This window comes from Ornithodoros turicata, chromosome 1 (assembly GCF_037126465.1).
Source record: "Ornithodoros turicata isolate Travis chromosome 1, ASM3712646v1, whole genome shotgun sequence".
Classification (NCBI taxonomy): Eukaryota; Metazoa; Arthropoda; class Arachnida; order Ixodida; family Argasidae; genus Ornithodoros; species Ornithodoros turicata.
This window is the reverse complement of record NC_088201.1, coordinates 194,686,881-194,709,381: the sequence shown is the minus strand read 5'-3', so window position 1 is coordinate 194,709,381 and position 22,501 is coordinate 194,686,881. Positions and strand designations below refer to the sequence as shown.

The window sequence follows — 22,501 nt, the reverse complement described above, 5'->3', positions numbered from 1 at the left end:
ACATGGAGTCATAACATAATTCCTGACACTAATGACTTTAATAAATATATTTTCACTTGTACTTTTGTGTATGGCTATCTTTTGCATGTAAATCGCCTACTGCACACCTGCTGTAGCGGGAAATAAATTGCGATTGAAGTCGACACAGATTGAAAAATGATGAAAGAAGTCGGCCCAGGCTGAAAAATGTGAGCAAGTAAGCGCTCACGCAACCCTCCGGCCACGCTCCGCCCACCGCAGCAGACCTCCATCCGAGCGCTGCCTGTCGCGCACGGGAAAAAGTCGCGAAAAAATTCGGCGCAGATTGAAAAATGACGAAAGAAGTTGGCCCAGGCTGAAAAATGTGAGCTAGTAAGCGCGCACGCAGCCCTCCCCCCGCCGATAAGCGCTCGGACAACCCTCCGCACTGGCGCCGCGCCCTCCGCACACGCGACGGTGTCCCAGACGCTGTGGGGTTCGAACCAGACACCTATGGAACGTACTGACATCTGGTCTCCCTCGATACCCCCTATTACTACTTGTAGAAAGGGTATTGCAGAGGGCTGTGATTCCGTCGTTTGTTGGGATGTTAGTATACAGTGATGTCACATCCAGCGTGGCTAGTATTGTGTCCCTACCAAATGTACGAGTGTTGTTTATATCTCTGATTATTCTGAGGAGGTGGGGTGTGTCTTGTACATGCGATGGCAGTGTTGTCGGAATATGGTTTAAATGGTGGTCCAGGAATTTCGAGAGTCTTTCTGTTGGTGTGTTGTTATTAGATACAATTGGCCTGCCGGGGATGTCAGCCGTATAGAGCTCGTTGGCATGTACCTTGTGGATTTTGGGCAGTAAATAGAAACGACCTGCGCCTGTGTTTGGTGGGGTGAGATATTTGAGGTCATCACGTGTGATGAGCTTTCGTTCGTAGAGGTCCTGTATGGTATGGGTTATTAGCGCCGTGTACTCCTTTTTCGGGTCATGGTCCAGTCTGAGGTAGTGTTGCGTATTGTTGAGTTGCCTATGAGCTTCAGAAATATATTTATCTGTGGGAGAGATGACGATACTCCCACCCTTATCTGCGGGCTTGATAATGATATCATCTCTGTCAGCTAGCGCTTTGATGATGTCGCGCTGTGTTTTAGTGAGGTTGTGACCACGCGAGCTTTGGGAAATACCGCGAAGGATGTCGTTGGTTACTTGTTCAATGTACAGGTCTAACGCGGGTTCTCGGCCGTGATTTGGTGTCCAGGTTGATGGTAGTCGGAGGTCGTTGTTGTTTTCTTGTGTTGTATGAGCGAATAATTCTCTAAGGCGTAGCCGTCTCGCAAAGTCTGATATGTCTTTGTGGATTTCGTATTCGTTAACAGAATTGAGTGTAGGGCAGAATGTTAACCCCCTAGAGAGGACTTTTAGTTCGTCGCTGGTTAGTGAGCGTGATATATCTATTACGGTGCTTGCGTCAGCGTTTTCTCGGGGTGGCACAGCGATGTTGCGGAGAGTTGTGGTTGTGGTGCTGGAAATGATTTGTTCGGCTGCTGCGTGTGTTGTGTTAGTGGGTCCGGTATCCGTGTCGTTGTTGGAATTAGGTTTTCCGAGTTTTGAGTGTTCCTTGTTAGCTAGCTCGCGGTTGAGTTGTTGAATGTGTAGTTCGAGAGTATTTGCCTCCGCGTCGGTGAGACTGATATTGTTCATATGGGCCTGGATCGTAGCGAGTTGCGCGTGGCACTGTTTCTTTAACATTTCAAGAAACGTACGGGCTGTGTTGTTAAGGGCTGGTGCCCACTCTAGCTCTAGTACAGGTGTCAGTTTTTCTAATGCAGGAACTGTTTTGGGGGTGACGCCTTTAGGTACTGTGTTGTGAGCCAGGTGGTGGGTGTAGATCCGTAGATGATGTAGGTATCGGCTACGTTTCTCCATGAGTTTTCGCATTCGTAGAAAGTTCATTGATTGCATGGTAGGCTGGTGATTAGATATTCAACGGTGTTTTCTGCGTGATGTGCGCGTGCGTCGTGTCTGTGTGGTCGGTGGCTGTGGGGTCAGTGGCTGTGGAGACTCGGTGTGTTCCTCGATGTCATCTGTCTGTGTTTGCGTGCTTGTGGTTTTCCGTGTCACAGTTTGCGTGAACTTTGTGTGTGCGCGGGTTGTGTTTGGAGTGTTGTCGTTTGCCGCGTGTGTATGCGTGGGTGCAGTGGTCGTTGTGGTCCCCTTTGATGCCATCGTGCGTTCTGGCGTTTTGCGGTGCTGGCACTTAAAGTGTAAGCTGGTTGAGGATGTTGTGTTTGAGCGTTTGTCAGTGCAGGACGGCATCTATGGACCATTAGGTGTTTGATGTTGTGTGTCATAGCTCGTACGCCTGCGTGGTTTGGGTGGATGCCGTCCCGAGCGAGATGTCCTTCAGCGTGGTATTCGAAAGCTGCGTGTGTGATAACCATAACGTTGGTGTGTACCTGACGCATGTGGATGAGGTGTTCGTTGACAGCGTGCGCCTTCCTGTCGAACTCGTGTAGCCATGTGTCCTGGTATATGTATCCTCGGTGTTTGTTCTGTCTTCGGGGAAGTATCGTTGTCAGTACTATTTCAGCGCCTGGTCTGTTGTTTGTGATGAAGGAAACTAGTGTTTCGAATTCCTGGATGACATGTTGTGCTGTCGAGAGTGCGATGTCGTTGGTCCCTACGTGGAGTATGAAGTGCGTGATGTTCGGTGGGGCGGCGGTTACATGTGTCATGATGTCTCGTATTCTTGCGCCGCTTGAGAAGTGTATGTGAGGTCCGTGTTCTCCGTGCGGGATGTGTTCGTGTATGTACTTGTAACAGCTATCTCCTAGGAGTGCGACATGTGAGAAAGAGAGGGCGGTTTGCTTACCTCCTGAGGCCATCGGATCGTCAGTAGCGAACGTAGATCGGTAGAAATCCAGCGAACCGGGAGAGATGTAGGAAGGGAGTTGCCTCAGGACAGAAGCCGCCGATATTTCGAACAGAGACTGTTCTTCTTCTGGGCACCGTCCTCATCATGGGCATGGTATTTAAAGGGTTAGGTGTGACGTGTTTAAAGGTTCATGCGAATTGTGGCTCAACAGCCCGGAGGGAAGAAAGGGTCCGTACGGGCTTCTACGGCCGGAGTAAATGGCCGCTTTGTTAGAGTGTGGAGGGGGTTATGTGAACGTAGTGATCTAGGCTACAGACCGGTTACAGAAAAATAGAAGGTTCACGAACACGTGGACGAAACGGGACAACAGGCAAGAATTGGCAAGCATAGCGAAAGATAAGGAGGTTAGTGGTTACGGGGGGAAAATTCCAGAACGAGCAAAGGTTTTTTTTAATATATATATTTGTAATACAAAGTTGTGGCATGCAATAAAGAGAGCAGAAAGCAGTGGCCATGCAGAACATAACAGGTGATAATGGAGGTAGAAGGGAAATCATATTTTATTTGTGAAGTGTTTCTAGGGTGCCTTGTGATTTGTTGATACCGGACGGGTGAAGAGCGTTGAACTTGTATATGAGATAAGACTCCCTATAACGTCTGTCACGTGTGGATCTAAACCCGGTTTCTAGAATATATAGTTTAATGTTGTCAAAATTGTGACCAGGAACGTTAAAGTGTTCGGCGACTGCTTTGGGGAGTTTGTTGGACGTGTCGGTTCTGTGTCCGGTAAGGCAGTTGTTCATTTGTTGGCCGGTTTCACCAATGTATAGCATAGAGCAGTCGCAGCATTCAGTGCAGTATATGAGATTGGAGCTTGTACATGTGAATGCGTGGTTAACGGGGTGGGTGTAATTGCTCGCAGTGCTTTTGATGGAGTTAGCGTGTTGAACGTGCTTGCATGTTTTGCAGCGCGGGAGGTTGCAGGGTCGTGTTCCCGTGTACGGGGTGCTCGTTTTGCTGATTTTGGCATTGACCAAGGAGTCTGCCAGGTTTCTTGCGCGTCGGTATGTCACCTGTATTGGATTTGTGAATATGTTCCTAAGTCGGTCACTGCTTTGGAGGAACGGCTCGTGCTTCTGTAGAATGGCTTTGATGTTTGGAAGTGCGCTGGAATATCTTGTGATGACGCTTATTTGGCACGCGTCGGGATTTTTTCGATTTCCAGAACCTCGTTTCGATCGAGTGTGAATGCCTTACGACGGAATTCGGTTAGGAGGGAGTCTGGATAGTCCCTTTGGGCAAGTGTACTGCAGAGTTCGTCAAGCTTCTCAGCGTAATCTGTATCGTTTGAACAAACTCTGCGTAGTCTTACACTCTGCCCATTAGGAATTCCAACCTTACAGTGACGCGGGTGGTGACTCTTGAAGTGAAGGTATTGTTGTTTGTCAGTTGGCTTTTTGTACAGGGTTGTGATGAGGTTGCCGTTGTCTAGTGATATCGTGGTGTCGATGAAGTTAATTAAGTGAGTTGACTGTTGTGATGTGAACTTTATGTTGCTATGCGCGGTGTTCAGTAGATCTACGAACTTTTGAAATTCATGTTCCACGTGTTCCCATATTATCAGTATATCATCGATGTATCGAAGGTACACCGTGGGTTTTACTGAGAGGGCGCTGAGAACTTTGTTTTCTAAGAACCCCATAAAGATATTTGCGTATGTGGGTACCACAGGTGTGCTCATACTTGTACCGTGTACTTGTAGGTAGTATTCGCCATTGAACTCGAAGTAGTTCAGTTTAAGGACCAAGTCCATTAGAGAGAGTATGGTTTCCGTGTCTTTTCTGGTGTTTGTTGTAGAAAGGGTATTGCAGAGAACCCGCATTAGACCTGTACATTAAACAAGTAAGCAACGACATCCTTTTTAGAACGACGAGCCTTTAAGCAAACGACGACCTTTAAGCAACGACATCGACTTTGCGAGACGGCTACGCCTTAGAGAATTATTCGCTCATACAACACAAGAAAACAACAACGACCTGCGACTACCATCAACCTGGACACCAAATCACGGCCGAGAACCCGCGTTAGACCTGTACATTAAACAAGTAAGCAACGACATCCTTCGCGGTATTTCCCAAAGCTCGCGTGGTCACAACCTCACTAAAACACAGCGCGACATCATCAAAGCGCTAGCTGACAGAGATGATATCATTATCAAGCCCGCAGATAAGGGTGGGAGTATCGTCATCTGGCCCACAGATAAATATATTTTTAGGAAGCTCATCGGCAACTCAACAATACGCAACACTACCTCAAACTAGACCATGACCCAACAAAGGAGTACACGGAGCTAATAACCCATACCATACAGGACCTCCACGAACGAAAGCTCATCACACGTGATGACCTCAGATATCTCACCCCATCAAACACAGGCGCAGGTCGTTTCTATTTACTGCCCAAAATCCACAAGGTACACGCCAACGAGCTCTATACGGCTGACATCCCAGGCAGGCCAATTGTATCTAATAACAACACACCAACAGAAAGACTCTCGAAGTTCCTGGACCACCATTTAAACCATATTCCGACAACACTGCCATCGCATGTACAAGACACACCCCACCTCCTCAGAATAATCAGAGATATAAACAACACTCGTACATTTGGTAGGGACACAATACTAGCCACGCTGGATGTGACATCACTGTATATTAACATCCCACACAACGACGGAATCACAGCCCTCTGCAATACCCTTTCTACAAGAAACTCCAGAAAAGACACGGAAACCATACTCGCTCTAATGGACTTGGTCCTTAAACTGAACTACTTCGAGTTCAATGGCGAATACTACCTACAAGTACACGGCACAAGTATGGGCACACCTGTTGCACCCACATACGCAAATATCTTCATGGGGTTCTTAGAAAACAAAGTTCTCAGCGCCCTCTCATTAAAACCCACGGTGTACCTTCGATACATCGATGATATACTGATAATATGGGAACACGGGGAACATGAATTTCAGAAGTTCGTAGATCTACTGAACACCGCGCATAGCAACATAAAGTTCACATCACAACAGTCAACTCACTTAATTAACTTCCTAGACACCACGACATCACTAGACAACGGCAACCTCATCACAACCCTCTACAAAAAGCCAACTGACAAGCAATAATACAACACAACAATACCACAATAATACCACAATAATACAACAATACCTTCTGTTGGGAATCGACGAGGACGTTTCTGCCCACGCGAGTACCGAAAGAGAAGGAGGGATCGCGAGCCAGGCACTCGGGCCTGTACCTTCGTTCAGGCAGTTTGGTTCCGCCCCTCTGGAATAAAGTGGGACCATATTCATGACAGCGGGTCTCCGAGTTTCCTTCCTGTAACACCTTCACTTCAAGAGTCACCACCCGCGTCACTGTAAGGTTGTAATTCCTAATGGGCAGAGTGTAAGACTACGCAGAGTTTGTTCAAACGACACAGATTACGCTGAGAAGCTTGACGAACTCTGTAGTACACTTGCCCAAAGGGACTATCCAGACTCCCTGCTAACCGAATTCAGTCGTAAGGCACTCACACTCGATAGAAACGAGGTTCTGGAAAACCGAAAAAATCCCGACGCGTGCCAAATAAGCTTCATCACAAGATATTTTAACGCACTTCCAAACATCAAAGCCATTCTACAGAAGCACGAGCCCCTCCTCCAAAGCAGTGACCGACTTAGCAACATATTCACAAATCCCATACAGGTGACATACCGACGCGCAAGAAACCTGGCAGACTCTTTGGTCAATGCCAAAATCAGCAAAACGAGCACCCCGTACACGGGAACACGACCCTGCAACCTCCCGCGCTGCAAAACATGCAAGCACGTTCAACACGCTAACTCCATCAAAAGCACTGCGAGCAATTACACCCACCCCGTTAACCACGCATTCACATGTAGAAGTTCCAATGTCATATACTGCATTGAATGCGGCGACTGCTCTATGCAATACATTGGTGAAACCGGCCAACAAATGAACAACCGCCTTACCGGACACAGAACCGACACGTCCAACAAACTCACCAAAGCAGTCGCCGAACACTTTAACGTTCCTGGTCTACAATTTTGACAACATCAAACTATATATTCTAGAAACCGGGTTTAGATCCACACGTGACAGACGTGATAGGGGGTCTTATCTCATATACAAGTTCAACGCTCTTCACCCGTCCTGTATCAACAAATCACAAGGCACCCTAGAAACACTTCACAAATAAAATATGCTTTTCCCTTCTACCTCCATTATCATCTGTTATGTTCTGCATAGCCACTGCTTTCTGCTCTCTTTATTGCATGCCACAACTTTGTATTACAAATAGATATTAAAAAAAAAACCTTTGCTCGTTCTGGAATTTTCCCCACGTAACCACTACCTCCTTATCTTTCGCTATGCTTGCCAATTCTTGCCTGTTGTCCCGTTTCGTCCACGTGTTCGTGAACCTTCCATTTTTCTGTAACCGGTCTGTAGCCTAGATCACTATGTTCACATAATCCCCTCCACACTCTAACAAAGGAGCCATTCACTCCGGCCGTAGAAGGCCGTACGGACCCTTTCTTCCCTCCGGGCTGTTGACCCACAATTCGCATGAACCTTTAAACACGTCACACCTAACCCATTAAATACCATGCCAATGATGAGGACGGTGCCCAGAAGAAGAACAGTCTCTATTCGAAATATCGGCGGCTTCTGTCCTGAGGCAACTCCCTTCCTACTAGAAAACGCATGCAATACAACGAAATCAGAGATCCATTTACTTGCATCAGCAGTTTGTCCGTTACGGTATCGAAAGCTTGAGTCCCGTAATGCCTCCTTCACGTCATCTGCACGGTGATCACTTCCCACTGTGATTTTGCTTCGTCAACGACTTGTATTTCACAAACAGAGTGACACTTGTGCTATCCTCACGCAAACGTCCCGCGAAAATTATGAACGAAAAGCTACAAAGCTAGCAAGACCATGTGCAAGCACCCTCGCGAGTTTCAAATCCGTTGACGGGACCGAAAATGTGGAGCGGCAAATCCCGGAGCCTCGAATATGAGTTGGGAGGGGCATTATGCGTGTATGTGTAAGTTTTCACTTTTCCGTTTTACGTTTTAATTGTCAAAGTGGTGCACAATCATTGTTTGTACACGACACATTAGCAGAGCAAACTTTTCAACTATGCGTTTTATTGCATGCGAGCAGCCGTTTCACGCAGACTCACGTCTTGAGGACACTGTTGGCTGCTCCACGGGTGCACTCTCCTCCCGTTCTCGCACGCAACAGCTTCCTCTCGAAGGAATGCGAGAAGGAACGGGGGAGTCATTGTCGGTGAAACGACGAATGGGGGTAAAGCGCGCATTTGACGCCTCGCGACTCCATTTTTTTCTTAGAGTGCTTTCTCACAGGATTGCCCGATATTCATCCAATTAGTCAATCAAATCAATCATCTTTTCTTATTCCATTCCTTCAGACAATGCACACAATTATCATAGAACTGAAGGAACCAGAGGGCAATCCCGTTTAAAGGACCCTTCGTGATTTTTTAAATTAGTCAGTAAAGCACTAGTTTGGAGCTAAGTAAGGCTACAAGGTATACAATACAATAAAACAATAAACAAAATCAGGACAGATAAATGGAATTCAAGAGATAACAACAAACAACCAAGAAATAAAACTGCATTATGAATTAACACATGCCGCAATCGATTTATAAACAAAGAAAAATGACGAATGTAAATTTATTATACCTCGAGACAATTGCTTCCACTCACAGGCTCCTCAAAACAAAAATCACAGCCTCCCATAGTTTGTTCTCACCAAAGGTAAGCTCAACCTGCCACCTGCACAAGCCTTCGGGCTTTGGTTCGAACTGAGATGACTAAAATTAATTTTTGGCTAGATGAGATTAAGGTTTAAGATGCGATGTGTGAGGTTTCCTACACTGTAAGAAATTATAGCATGAACTCTAAGGATATGAATGTCATGATATGAGACATGAGAGAAAAATGTCAAATCAAACAAGATCCTAACAGTACGGTTCTGTATTATGTGAGCAGCACGAAGATGTGTTTTGTAAGTTTAGCCCCAGACAAGAGCACAGTTAGATATGTGGGAATGTACAAAGGCATTATATAAATTGAGTAAGATAGACAGTGGGGAAAACTTGCGGGTTCTCACAAGAACACGTAGATCCTGCGGGCAATATGTTTAATGTGCAATGTAAAACGAGGAGGTCTGTTAAATATGACTCCTAAAAGTTTGATTTCATGAAGAAATTGTGATGAACTTTCCAGAATGGATACTGAAGTCGGCGTGACAACATTATGCTGATGAGAATTAAAAAAAAAATTATTGACACTGTTTTATTCGCGTTTAACTGTCATTTATTAGTATGACACCAATGAATGAGATTACCAATGTCTATATTTAATTTTAACGATAGATCATCGATATCCTTACCTGGAGTTGGACGGACTAAAAATAATACGGAGATATCCTTACCTGTTAGTAGCAAAGTAGTGTCACTTGCATACAAAAGTACTTCAGAAAATTCGATGTGCTCAGGGAGGTCGTTAATATACAGCAGGGGTGCAGAACTCATTCGTGTACACGGGTCGCATACCACGGGTTTGGGGTAGCCTGTTCCTGATATAGATGACGCAACACAGGCGTACCATGACATGAGACATGTATATTTGCGTTGCTGAATCACATGGTCAACAATCCTTTTTATTTGATGTCTGCTGATGAAACTTGGCACTCCTTGTTTTTAACTATTGCGTCAACATAGTGTGAAGTGTGACTGCTGAGTTGCAATCTGAAGGACTGCGTTGAGGTGTTCGTTTGTGAGTTGTGAGTGCAACTTTCACTTATTCAGATTCATCACAGCGGAAAACACCTGCTCGCAGACCTATGTTGACACAGCTGTCTTGCTACGTTTCGAGCCATGAAATATTATTACTAGGCGTCTGTTGTACCGAACACGGACAGGCTTCTCCGCGACAACATACGTATCTTCGGATACTTTCGTCCAGCGTAAGAATAAAACAAAGCCGCACCAACTTCAGCGAATTTGTTCGATATCGGTACGTTGCACTGCAGGTCAATCAGTTCCATTTGTAAGTGGTCATGGGGAACGTTATCCACACCTGCAGAAAACGGCGACCAAAAAATTCCCGTTTCAAGTATCCTGAAATCGAAGAATTTTTCTCTCGGGAGATCACCAAGCCTGCGACTGAACCGGTTCCTTTCTGGTGGCATTGAATCCACCAAATTTACAAATGGGCTATGGAGGGTTTCCTAAGAAATTTTGGTAGGAATGTACTAGGAATATCAATCGAGTAAAAATAAGCCATGCAGGGGCAGGTTTAGAGAGTCGTCAGCGAGGACGACGAGAGTAACACAAAGACCCAGACAGGGAACGTGGTACTTTCAACCTATAATCATACGATTAAAGGTGGATTATCATGAAAAGTTCGGTGTTCCCTGTCTGTCTGTTACTTTCGTCGTCTCGGCTGTTGCCATGTACCAACCGGCCACGTTCGTCCCTTACTTAGAGAATCATCGGCTGTTACAGGCAAATGGCAACAGCTTTCTATGACTAACCAATGCAAGATAAACTGCACGAGTACAGAGCCCAGACAACGCCCAGTAAACGCCACGAGCGTTCATGAAGCTTGAGATGATTTTTTTTATTTTTTTGCTCGTGGGCCACGCGGGCCGCCCCTTCGGCACCCCTGATATACAGCAAAGAGAGAAGCGGACCTGGTATACAGATCACTGTTGTGCGCCAATGTTAGAAACTCGATATGAGATATATAGGGTATCGAGTTTTCGAACGGGCGCTTTTTCATAACGGTAAAACGCGTTTAAATTTTACCACAAAACTCACGTAACTTTGTTGGGATTCAGAAAAACCGCCTCAATAGCGTGACATACAGCTGGTTGCATCTCGCCCGATGTTTCTCCAGTTGACAACACTCCTTAACCCGTGAAAAACTGTTTTTATTTTAACACCTGATTACTGAGTTCAGCTTCTTCTTTCTTTTCTTTTTTTTTTTCACATTGGGGGCACACTGGTTGTTGGGACAGCCGTGACTATTGCAAAATGAAAAAAAAAAAATACTTCTTTGTCTCTTTTGCCTATATCCCATTGATACTTGATAAACTAGAAACAATATGCGAGGCGTGTTCAAAAGAAAAACGAACTTCTCAAGCTGTGCGTCCACAGGAATTCAGAGTACGCTCGCAATGCTTTGCATGGCAACCGGTGTTCCTATTCAACGGGCTGCTGTTCGTTTGAATTTCCTGTGACCGTTTGTTGTCGAGCTACAGTCAGTAGACTACGCGCACCCCGAAGCCCTTCGTTGTGTTTGTGACTGATTAGGAGTGAGATAGCTTGAAAAGCAGGGCGTATGCGTGAAATTCTGTTTCAAACTTGGCACAAACTTCACGCAGACGTTTCAGATGATTCGCCACGCCTAACGAGAGGACTGCATGAGCAGAACGCAGTGCCAGGAAGGCAGGACGTCGGTCACTGAAGATCCGAGGCCTGGACGACCATCCACCTCAGCGGATGACGAAACTGTGCAAATAATTAATGCCGTGATTCGCGGAAATCGTCGGTTAACGGAGCGAGAGGTCGCTGATGTAGTGGGCATCAGCGTCGAATCGTGTCGTCAGGTTTTGTCAGAAAAAAAAATCATATGAGATGGGTCAGTGCAAAATTTGTCCCACGGTTGTTAACCGGCGACCAAAAGGAGGCTCGTGTTGAAATCAGCCAGGAGCTGCTTGCCAGAGGGAACGGGAGACGAGACTTGTGTCCATTGCTATGACGCCGAAAATAAGGTGCAGTCATCGGCTTTACAAAGACGTTAAATAAATCCACATACGATAAGAAGCACTATCAGTTATATGTCTATTGGTTTTGTTATCAACGTTTTTCTAATCGTAGATACCTCTTACCGGGTCGCATCAGCAGATCAGAGCTCTTCTCAAGAACTCAATCTCTTTTCCCAGAAGAGCAATAGAACGTTGGCTTATACACAGTTCCTCCCCCGTCCTGGCTATCCCACACATGCCATTAACATTGACACGTGTTAATGCACTCGCGGAAGAACCTAGATGAGCAGTCTGCTGAAAACGATAATGCAGACCAGCACACGTTGCAGTGTGCTTGTGTGCATCCCCTTTAACGCACGCAATGAGAGCCAAGCAGACTCGCAAGACGAAAAGAGCAGGGGGGGGGGGGGTGAAAGGTCAGGACGAGATGGTCGAGCACACGGCAAACCTGGGCCGGTCGCTCTGAGGACTGAAAGACAACTGGATATGATGATAGCAAGATATTTTGAATAAAAGTGTGTCGACTATTTGCACATTGTGCTTGTTGTACATATTTTGCATTGCGCAATTATGTTCACATTTTGCAGGTTTTAAGCAGAACACGGCTAAACCTTAACATATGTCATCCTGTCGCACATTTTTTAGGTTCTTTAGATATAAACAGTTTGCATCTCAATAGTTTTATATATAAAAAATTGAGCAACCTTCATTGGGTAACTGTTGTTTGAACACCGGGCACTAACAACCACATCGAGGTCAACATTGCAAAAAGTAACATTGCTTCGTTTACGTGTAAGACAAACTTTCCACTCTTCCGCTACATGTGAAGTGCTGAAATACCTCGGGTTAGTTGTGTCCGTGATCTTCGAGGCAGCTCCGAAGCCACACTGATGTGCCATGATCATGTCGCCGCAGTATGTCGTTCTGCTCTTCGGGCACTGGGTTACTTAACTGACACGTGTGAAGTTTTTGGAACTCCCTCGGTTTTTGTTAAACTCTAAAAGGCGCTCGTTTTACCACAACTAGAGTATGCATCTGTTGCATGGAACGCTTCGTGCCTTAGTGTGAGAAATCGCCTCGAAGCTCTTCAGAAACGTGCGCTTCACTTTGTTCCTAACTTTAGCTCCGGAGTATCCCTGTCTTTGATTCGTTCGACTACCCGACTCTCTGAAAACACTTTCGACTCCTCCCCCTAACATCGTGGCGTCAAATTGCTGCCTTTACATGTGTGCATTGTTAGCTCCCCATCTTGCTAGGCCGCATAAATTTCCGCTAGTCTTGTGGTGCCCCTCGCAATCCTCCGTCATTTTATGTACAGAAAACCAGACCATATGATCCACTGACACGCTGCCAAATTTCGGAAAATACACGTTCGTCCTTATATACTATTTTTTTCCTCATACGCTGAATTTAAAAGTGATATGCATATTATTTACATTAACTTTCGGTGCCTTCATCTGCTTCTTTGCTCTTGCTGCTTTCACTATTATTGTTTAGTAACCTTTGCTTCTCACCATTCCACTGTCTCATGTTTTGTTTCAAATATTGCGCCTCTTCCCCAATTGCCGTTTTCCTCTATTATGTCCCTCATATATACATCCTTTGTATGCATCTCATTCTTTCCCACCTTCATCCGTTTGCATATTGCATTTTTGCATTTGCATTTCACATATAACGTCGTTCTTTGTATCTTTGTCAGGTGCGGCCACCAAGTCCGCGTATTGAAGATAACCGAAACCCTATTGCGGATAGGAACCTCGAGGTTGTGTCACATACAGAGATAAAATGGAGGCCGAAAGGAATAAGAAAGCTGGTGAAACTTGGTGAAGTCGGAGGAAATTACAGAATAGTCAGTACGACGTTCATGTTGAAAGGTTACACCTTCGAGCTAGAGGTTACTGCCGAGGACAAGGATGGAAAGCCGCATCTGGTGGCTGTGCTACGCCTGTGCCCCGGTTGCAATGACGATAACCTGGAATGGCCATTCAATACGCCATACACGATAACCCTCTGCCACCCTCATGACGAAGACTATACCATCCCGGTACCTGCTGTATTCGGCACCCATACCCGTACTTCCTATGTGAGACCACAGGGTGGCCGTAATCCTGGTGTTACGTTCTTCTTCATACCGCTTGAAGCATTTAAAGGGCGCCACTATGTAATCGACGATGCCCTTTGCTTGTCATTGAAGTTGTACGCTCCAGTTGAATAATACACTATACGATAATGCGTCAGAAACCCGCTATATGATATGCTGAGTACGACACTTTTATTGTAATGTTTTCCAATGTTGCAGAACGCACGTGTGGTCTGTGCTACACCAGCGTTGCAGACATATAGAAACGCATAAACAGAACACATTTGGGTGTGACAATGAAAAAATGGCTAGGAAGCAAGCGAGCTGGTGAGGATGATGCATAATGTAAAACCCCGAGACTAGGGAACACGAAGGGACAGACACAACACGAAGTCTCACATTTGGGTAATCCACAATGACGGTACATGGGCAACCGATGGAAAGGCAGGCAGTAACGTTCGGAATCCCGAGCCGTTTCACATTCCCGGGATTTCGAAAACAAAACGTCGATTGGAACCCTTCTTTCCCTTTCACTCGTACCCCGGAATATTTGTTGTCAAAAAAGCCGAAATTTATAATCTCGAACTCCCGCGATTTGGACTTGCCAAATGCTCAAATTATGCTCAAATCCCGGGATTTCAGGACCCTGTGGTCCTGGGCTTCGAAGCCTAGTAGGTAATTGTCTACAACCAGCCTTGAAAAAGAATCACGATTGTTATGACAATATCGAGAAAGTTTGATTCACTCGATTGACTTTGATTTATTTGATCTAAATCAACTTTTGAGCAGGCATTTGGTTTGGACTACGAACACCACTCCTGTGAAAATCTGGAAAGTAAACCCTGATGACACACTCTACAAACAGTACTTCACCGCATAGCACGCCGTACGCCGACCATTTCCACGAATGATAGCGTTATCGCTTTTGATTCGAAAGTAAACCAGGGCGCGGCAATTTGGATATATGATTGCCACAAAGAGGCATACGCATCCATCTCTCTTCGGATCACAAGCGATAGTCCAATAATTCGTGGCAATGGTTGGCGCACAGCGTGCTATGCGGTGAAGTTCTGTTTTTAGAGTGCATAGACTGCACAGAAGTCGCTTATGTAGTTGACGCAGAGCAGTAGAGATGGAAAGAGACACGCTTAGAGTTCCACAGCGAATATCAATCACCGTTGCCAAGCCGGAACAAATGAGCTGCTACACAGCACTTGGAACATTAGAAGCTAATTTCCTTACAAAATGTCAAGAGGTATACATGCAGTAACTTGAAGGCCTGGCTAGGCATTTGAACGGCACATTTCTAGCCAATATCGTGCAATACAGGTAGAAAGGCACTACGTAATTAGATATTGCAATGTATTGGACACATCATTTTTTTACTACGTACTTGTCACCGGTTATAGGTTATGAAGTGGAGGATATCCCTTTAAAGGAGCACTGAGGTGACCCCAATTTCTTTTTCGATGCAGGGCGTTCGCCAAGGAATAATATGTGATCATGTTCTTAATGGGGACACCTCACAGTGTTATCATAATTTTGATGTCTGACTGCCTGAAGAGGAGACGCTATGCTTCAATAAGTACCCCGTGCGCGCAGTACTTCAGGGGCCATGGTTTCGGGCTCTTGGCGAGGAATTGCCGTGGGACACCGCGCTAGCAGACATGCTAAACTCGAAAAGAAGCCAAATGTGCCAAAGGTTAAGGACGCATCCTGGTAGTTAGAGGTAGCTCCCATTGCGGCCCTTAAAAAATAATTTTTTGGGGAAAATGCGGCTCCATCAACCATGCTATGCTGTAGGCTCCTCAAATACCAAAGTGGTCCGGGGCTTTATTACCTCCACAGCCGTAACACGCCCTTCAGGCTCCTCTGCGCCAGAACAAGGTCGCACACATACCACGAAAGACTTGGCGCTTTTTGCTAAGAGCTAGGAAATAAGGGTGATAAAGGTGTCTATCATGCCAACTGTTCGGTCCATGCGAAGGTCACGGCGACACAAGAGAAAGTTCAAGAATTATCATGATCAGCTCATCCACCTTTTCTCTTTTCTTTTATGACGTGAAAATTTTTCTAATTTCGGTTTGGTCGCCAGGTCAACAATTTACGGTGAAATTATGCAGTATTTCATGACGATTCCTGACGCGATAAATCTGTGATTAAGAAACCATTGGCAATCAACTGGCTAGCATAGCGTACACGTGTAAGGCTCTAGCTAACAGGTCACTGCAGCGGCTGGCGCATTCTGGCGGGTGCGTGCGAGAGGTACGGAAATGTAGGGGTACGTGCACCTTGCCGGCATTCTATCTCGCGAAAGCGTAAAACTAGGATGTCGATAGAGGTATCTTTCGGAAGTGCCAGAGAAGTTCTACCCGGACCTTAAGCGATGTCCGATTCAACGAGAAGAACCAATATTTAGTAAATTTGCAAATTTGAGAATCAAATTTTCGCCAGAATGACGGCGTATAGAAACCTAAAATATGATCAGAGCTGGGGGAAACGGCAATCTGCAGAAAGTGCGGTTCGAGAGGAACAAACAAAAAAGCCCAAATTTCCCAGAGTCCAGCACCGAGCCATCGAGAGAGCTGAGAGAGCGACGAAGATAGAGGCAAATTCGGCAGCCGGCGCTCATAGTGAGTCCGTACTGTCAAATAATATCACAAAACTAATGGAATGAATAAATAAATAAACACTTGCATTTATTTCACTAAGATCCCGCAAAGTAGTAAAGGAATCCCAGATTGTGACGTTTTCACGTAAAACACTACTCCATTTTTTTACGCTTTCCGTTTCTGGCAAGTGCAAGCAAACACGTGATGGTTAATGCTCGTTGTGTGTACATAATGAGTAACTGAAAAATAAGATAAAAATTTAGAAGTACACATGTTCAATGTACATGGTATTGCCCCTCTAGCTTGTCCCATGTGGGTAACAGGAGTTTCAGAGCTGTGAAAATGTCTAGATAATCATCTTGCACTGCAGTCTGAACCAACTACACCACCTCACCAACTGCACTGTTAGAAAAATGGGTGGAACAGTTACACATTTTAGGAGATAATGGTCATCGCATATGTTGTGCCTAAAAGGTTTCACAGTTCTACCTGCTACTTACGAATGATAGGGCTACCGCTTTTGATTCGGCGAGTGAGGGGGAGTATGCCTTCTTGTTGCAATTTTTATGTATGATAATTGCTTTTCCATGATAGGCAAGCCCGAGCGATGGGCAAGACACGTAAACAAACACAAACACGGAGGCTCAGTGCTTGAGCCTTCGTGTTTGTGCTTGTTTACGTGTCTTGCCCATCGCTCAGGCTTGCCTATCATGAAATTTATCCACCAGCTAGCCTGCATTTACGCCATTCTGTCAATAATTGCTTTTATCATCGTTTTAGACCCTGATGACACACTATGTTGGCCTAGATGGTAACTATTTTCACACCCTTTTTTCCTGGAGTGTAGCCCAAGGCAAATCACTGTTCAAGTTTTATGGAAAAAGCTCAGCGTAGAAGTGTGAAATTTTCATTTATTTTGCATCGAGCTGCTAATTGTCGGTACCTGTCGCTGCTGCTTAATAAAACGTGTTCCCAATCTGTCTGTATCATGCTTATGACATTCTAACTCGATGATATAGCGGACAGCACGTTATTGCCCCATACGTTCATTTACTAATGTATTTGACCTCGGTTGTCTCGCGACGCACTCCCCCAATTATTAATAATAATAATAATATATTTCTCTATCCGTTCTTCCTTCATCTGTATGTAGAAATTTCTGATGATCTGTCGCTTAAAGATTACATTGATCACCACTGGAGATATTTGTGGTCCTGTATAATATCACAAAAGTTCTCAGTCTGTTACTAAGTTGTCAATTTTCATTGTGTATTTTGCACGGCAAAAGCTGGATAATAAAATGAAGCCCGTTAAGCCGCAATTGATATCTGTGCCGAGTTTCAATGAATTATCATACATGAAACTTTCTTCGGTAGCCATCCGTGAGCGATAAGATGAAATTGATAGCGTAGTTGCTAGAATGAGAGTGTCGCTCCTACTGTACGATCAGGTAGGTGTAGCTTACAATCTCCTTGCATAAGATATGATTGTCGATGTATGGGGGTCTCAACTCCCCAGTTGAGATTTCCTGATAAATGACACTGCTGTGGCAAAAAACAGGGTGTTTTACCTAAGGTGTGTGGAAACCTGCGTTCCCAAAACCTCGGGGCGTCAGGCCGTCCGTTCCGTCCGCGAAGGAACAAGGAGCACAACCAGAAATTCAAACGAACATACAAGCTTTTATCAGCTTTCAAGATATGCTATCCAGCCCGCGCAGCGGAACCTAACAACAAAACAGACCTTCAGGAGCGTTGCGCTCCTTTCTAAACCACCGTCCCGGTTACGCTCCCTCTGACATACGGTATGTCGCTCTGATGCTCCCTCTGCCGTAGGGAAGTGGCAGCGGTGCGACATCCCCCTTCCCCCTCTTACAGAGTCATTAGGTCGTCACTGAGGTCTAGGATGGCTTCATCCGCGGTTGAGGGAACTGGTCGAGGAATGGGCGGTGGCCTAGGGGGCAGTGACTCTGCCAAAAGTTCAGGGCGAAGCCGGCGTAATGTGGACAGGCCAGAGGTGACGTCGGACGTCGTTCGGGCTGCATCCAGGCGAGACTGATGCAGAGAGCCACTGCGGTGGGTGGCCCGCTGCACCTCAGGGACCTGGCACGTCGGGCACAGGATCCGCTTCTCCTCAGTGGTCAAAGGCTGGAGAGGATCTCAAGGGTGCCTGTCGGCTAGTGTGAGACCCCTAAACGGGGCAGGGACCTGGGACGGGTCTTCTCCACGAAGAGGCAGGCGCTGACGGCTCCAACGTGAGCGTGAGGTCCACGATACAGGCAAGCCGTTGGCCACCACTGTCCAGGTGGCCACCGAATGAGATTGGGGACGGGTAGAGCGACCAGCCTGGTCCCTGCGTCCAGAGACCCGAGGTAGACCTCCGCATGAGCGGGATCGGGAGAACGGGCTGCCCGAGCAACTGTGGGGTCCAGATGCCTCCCAAGTTCGACGGGAAGGAGAAGACGCCTGTTGCCGATGCATCTGCGAAGAGGAGAAAAGGGAAACTGTAAGAAGGCGGCCTCAAACCGCGGGTGCTTGAGAAGGCGCCGTCCTAAAACAGACATAGCGGAAAATTGTGGAACAGAAATCACTCTAATAAAGGACTAAATCAAAAGCACTGTGCTTAGCGATGGAGCTACTGGCAGCTACGCTCGCCGTTTTAGCTCGATTAGTGTGAAGTCGCGGTCCATAACTTCCGGGGGACGGGGCCAGTCGTGGTGAAGTTCAGCCGTCAAACTGTGGACAGAACTGCGGTGCAGGGGCGTGGTCGAGGCAGCCGCCGGAGTCGTTAGTTCCACACAGAAGTCCGTCGCAAGCGTGTTTTCGTCTACACGCTGAACGATAGCCAAGGCCGCGAGAGGATTCTTTTGAGGGGGCGCCTCCTTCAGAGATCGGATTGTCCGCCAGATCTTCGTGGCCGGATCAAACGGTGAAAGGTGGTGGCAAAACTTACGCCAACGCTTCCTGTCCTCGTTTTTAAGTTCTCGTGTTACTTTAGCTTTCATCCGGCGACATTCCACAATGTCCGTAAGTTGCCCTGTCCGACGAGCCGTTCTTTCTGCTCGGCGACGTAATGCTCTAAGGTGATTAATGGCTGGGGAATGGCCGACATGGCCTGTTACCCTTTTAGACATGACCACCGCGTCCTGAATACCGCGGGTAGCTGCTTGAGAGAGAGCCTCTGGGGACATACCGGTGTGCACAGATGTTCTGAGGCCCGCACGAAAACGTCTCCAGTTTGTGAAAGAAATCAGTCCAGCAGTGGCTAAGAGGGGCAGTCTGTCGTGTGAAATATATAGAGGAAAATGATCGCTACCTCTAGTGTCGACGTCCGTAGCGCACGACAAGTGGCGAATTATGTCGCTTGAGCACCACGAGAGGTCCAATACATCAAGTGACGTTGGGGATCGCATGTAAGTGGGCTCGCGGTTGTTCAGCAGGCACATGTTATTATTCTCCATTGCCTCCAACAACCTCCTTCCCCTACTGTCCGTCCTTCGGCTTCCCCAGGCCGAGTGATGTGCACTGAAGTCCCCTAGCACAAGCGCCGGGGCTTCCAGAGAACCAAGTAAGCGTTCGAAGTCACTCCACGGGACCTGTACCGCGGGACGGACCCCCCACATTGGGCGGCAGTTGTGGGAACTTAGGTTTCCACAGGTGATAAAAATTTCTAACTGGCGACGTACTCGCAGGAAGATGAGATTTTCGGCAATTACGTTCTGGAAAGTTTTGCCTCCATTGAGGTACGCTTTGCACAGCCTTTAATTGTGGCTTTTTTTTTTCAATTGAACATTGGAAATTGCCAAGCAACCGTGATTTTTGTTTTGCAGAAATACGAGGTCCTCCACGGATAAACGCAGATACAACAAAACTATGCACAGTATCGCAACGGCAAAAAAAAAAATGAAATGAAAATTCCGCTTTAGCCTCTAAAGGTTTAACAGCTTTCGCAAAATTTTACTGCTCAAGCGGTATCCGCAGGTAGTAATAAGAAGAGTAGTAGCCATTGCTACTCATACATTTACTATGCCCTGGGTGTGCAGGCAGTATGTACAGCACGAGGCTGTGCTTCGTGGTGCTTAAAGGGACAGTCCGGGAAAAGCTGGAAGTTGATTTTTTTCCAACTGCCACGGAGGCTTACATGCTGTCTGGAAAGTTTCAGCTCATAAAACGGTGTGGTTTTGGAGACATTGAATAAAAACTACTCCTCTGAAGACACCCGGATTTGTTTCTTCAACCTCGCAAACTCTTTCCCCAAGGATCCTTTATGTACGTCGTCTGTCACGTGAGCATGAGGTCCCCAAAGGACAAAGCGGGCCGCATGACTGAGGAATTCCTGGGAGTACAGAGAGGTGTCTTTTCCTATGAGGGTACTGAACCGTAGGCTCCGTCCTGATACCTGTGTTTATGTTGACGCTACTCTGCATTTTACTCTGCATAACGTGTGAGTGCTACTCAAAATCGTAGCAATGGGCAAATTCTAGCACGCAACAACTAAATATCGCGCAAACAGGCATGCGCCAGTCACGTGCAGCTTTGCTCTTTTGCACGTGACGCGAGAGCTCGCTGCGGCTTTTAGTCGGGGCCAACAATGGCGTAGAAGAAAATCGATAACAAATCGCGGGATACGATTTCTTCTGAAATATTTTGCACGGTGGCTGTGAGGAGTATTCGGAAACATAAGACGGTGTTTCCAACACCCATGTTTTCAACCGGACTGTCACTTTTGGCCAGTATGTGAGGTCTTATTGTGTTCTCTGTAGGAAAGGAGGAGGAGCACAAACAGTGGGGGTAATGGCTTTTATTCTCTCTCCAGAGATCTCAGAAGTTGGATGGCCAGTGGAGGCAGAACGCTCTGGCGTACTCCGATCTGATACTTCCAACAGTCCATGTATTCCTATCTTTCGGGCTGTACTTCACGTCGAGGATCCAGTAAAGTTCCAACGATGTTGCAACGGCCCTTATCGCGTCAGACATCTCCATGTCAAAGTGTTCAAATTTTACGCGGATGTCGTTGGTCTCGTGAAGCTTTCCATCATACACCAGTGACGGTTACATATCCTGTAAATAAAAAACTGCATTAAATAGGCACATGTATTCAGAAGCTCAGAGCCAAGGAACACAACAATAGTCAAGCAAGGTGGTGGCTTTTAGTGAGTATGGCACACAAGATTATACACGAAACAGCTTGTTTAATTGTCCACTTGTCAGAGTAACAGGAGACGGAGAATGTACCACGAGGTAAAGGAACTGTGACTGTAGGCTTGAATTATCTGGAATTATGAAGAATGAGGATGAAATACGAGAGAAAGTCTGTGGAGAGAGGAAAAATGTGCTTGATGGAAAAATGAAAATGTGTGAAAAATATCGTTACAAAAGACATAACTAACAATTGTTTGCATAACAGGGGTACTTACAGAGCTTTTCAAGTAGTCGGGCTGCTCCTTCAGCAGCAACGGCAGAACGCCGGACACCAACTGCAAAGTAGTCTCGATCGGCAAAGGGACAAGAAATTAACGTATTAATTTTGAGACATTCGATTTGAGACATTAGATTTTTTTCAACAAATGAAATGCTGAAATTCTTCAGAATGTCTGATTGCTTTAGGCAATGTGTGAAGTGTCATTGTCAAGGAACCTCACTGCATACTTTGCCTATGCACTCTACAAGACGTTCCAGCTGACTGTACGCATATTTTTTTTAAAGAGAAACCCTACTTTATCCTGTGAAAACTGGCATACGCCAATTTCAGCCATGTACACCAAAGTAGCAAAAAATTAGACAACAACAACAACTTGACTTCAGGATGATGGGTATGGAGTGTCCCTCTACCCCATTGCTAGAGGTGAAGTGGGCATTGAAGTAATGCGTCCCATTACAATGAGGATCGAAGTCCTCTTGCGTCCAAACAGGCGAAGAGAGCATTTAGGGCAGAGCGTTCGTGAGCTGGATGCGTCCAGGGGCGAAGCAATTTTGTGAGGGAGAGGAGACGTGAGTCTAGCTCGTTGAGGGGGGGTGGAGAGTACGGAGTGGGAAGGGTTGTAGTGTGGGCATTGGGGGGAAAAGAATATGCTCGA

General features: G+C 46.2%; 1 protein-coding gene across 3 annotated transcripts in view; it reads left to right on the top strand.

Moving 5' to 3' along the window:
- LOC135378922 (uncharacterized) overlaps positions 1–21,384 on the top strand; it is a 102,940-nt gene extending 81,556 nt beyond the window's left edge. For 2 of the 3 annotated variants that reach the window (XR_010418633.1, XR_010418634.1), the window contains one exon: positions 13,436–17,753. The gene's annotated coding sequence lies outside the window, so the exon portion shown is untranslated. Of the gene's footprint in view, positions 1–13,435; positions 17,754–21,240 lie in introns of those variants that run through there. The other variant, XR_010418636.1, reaches the window with a different exon arrangement.
- The last annotated feature ends 1,117 nt before the right edge of the window (positions 21,385–22,501 follow it).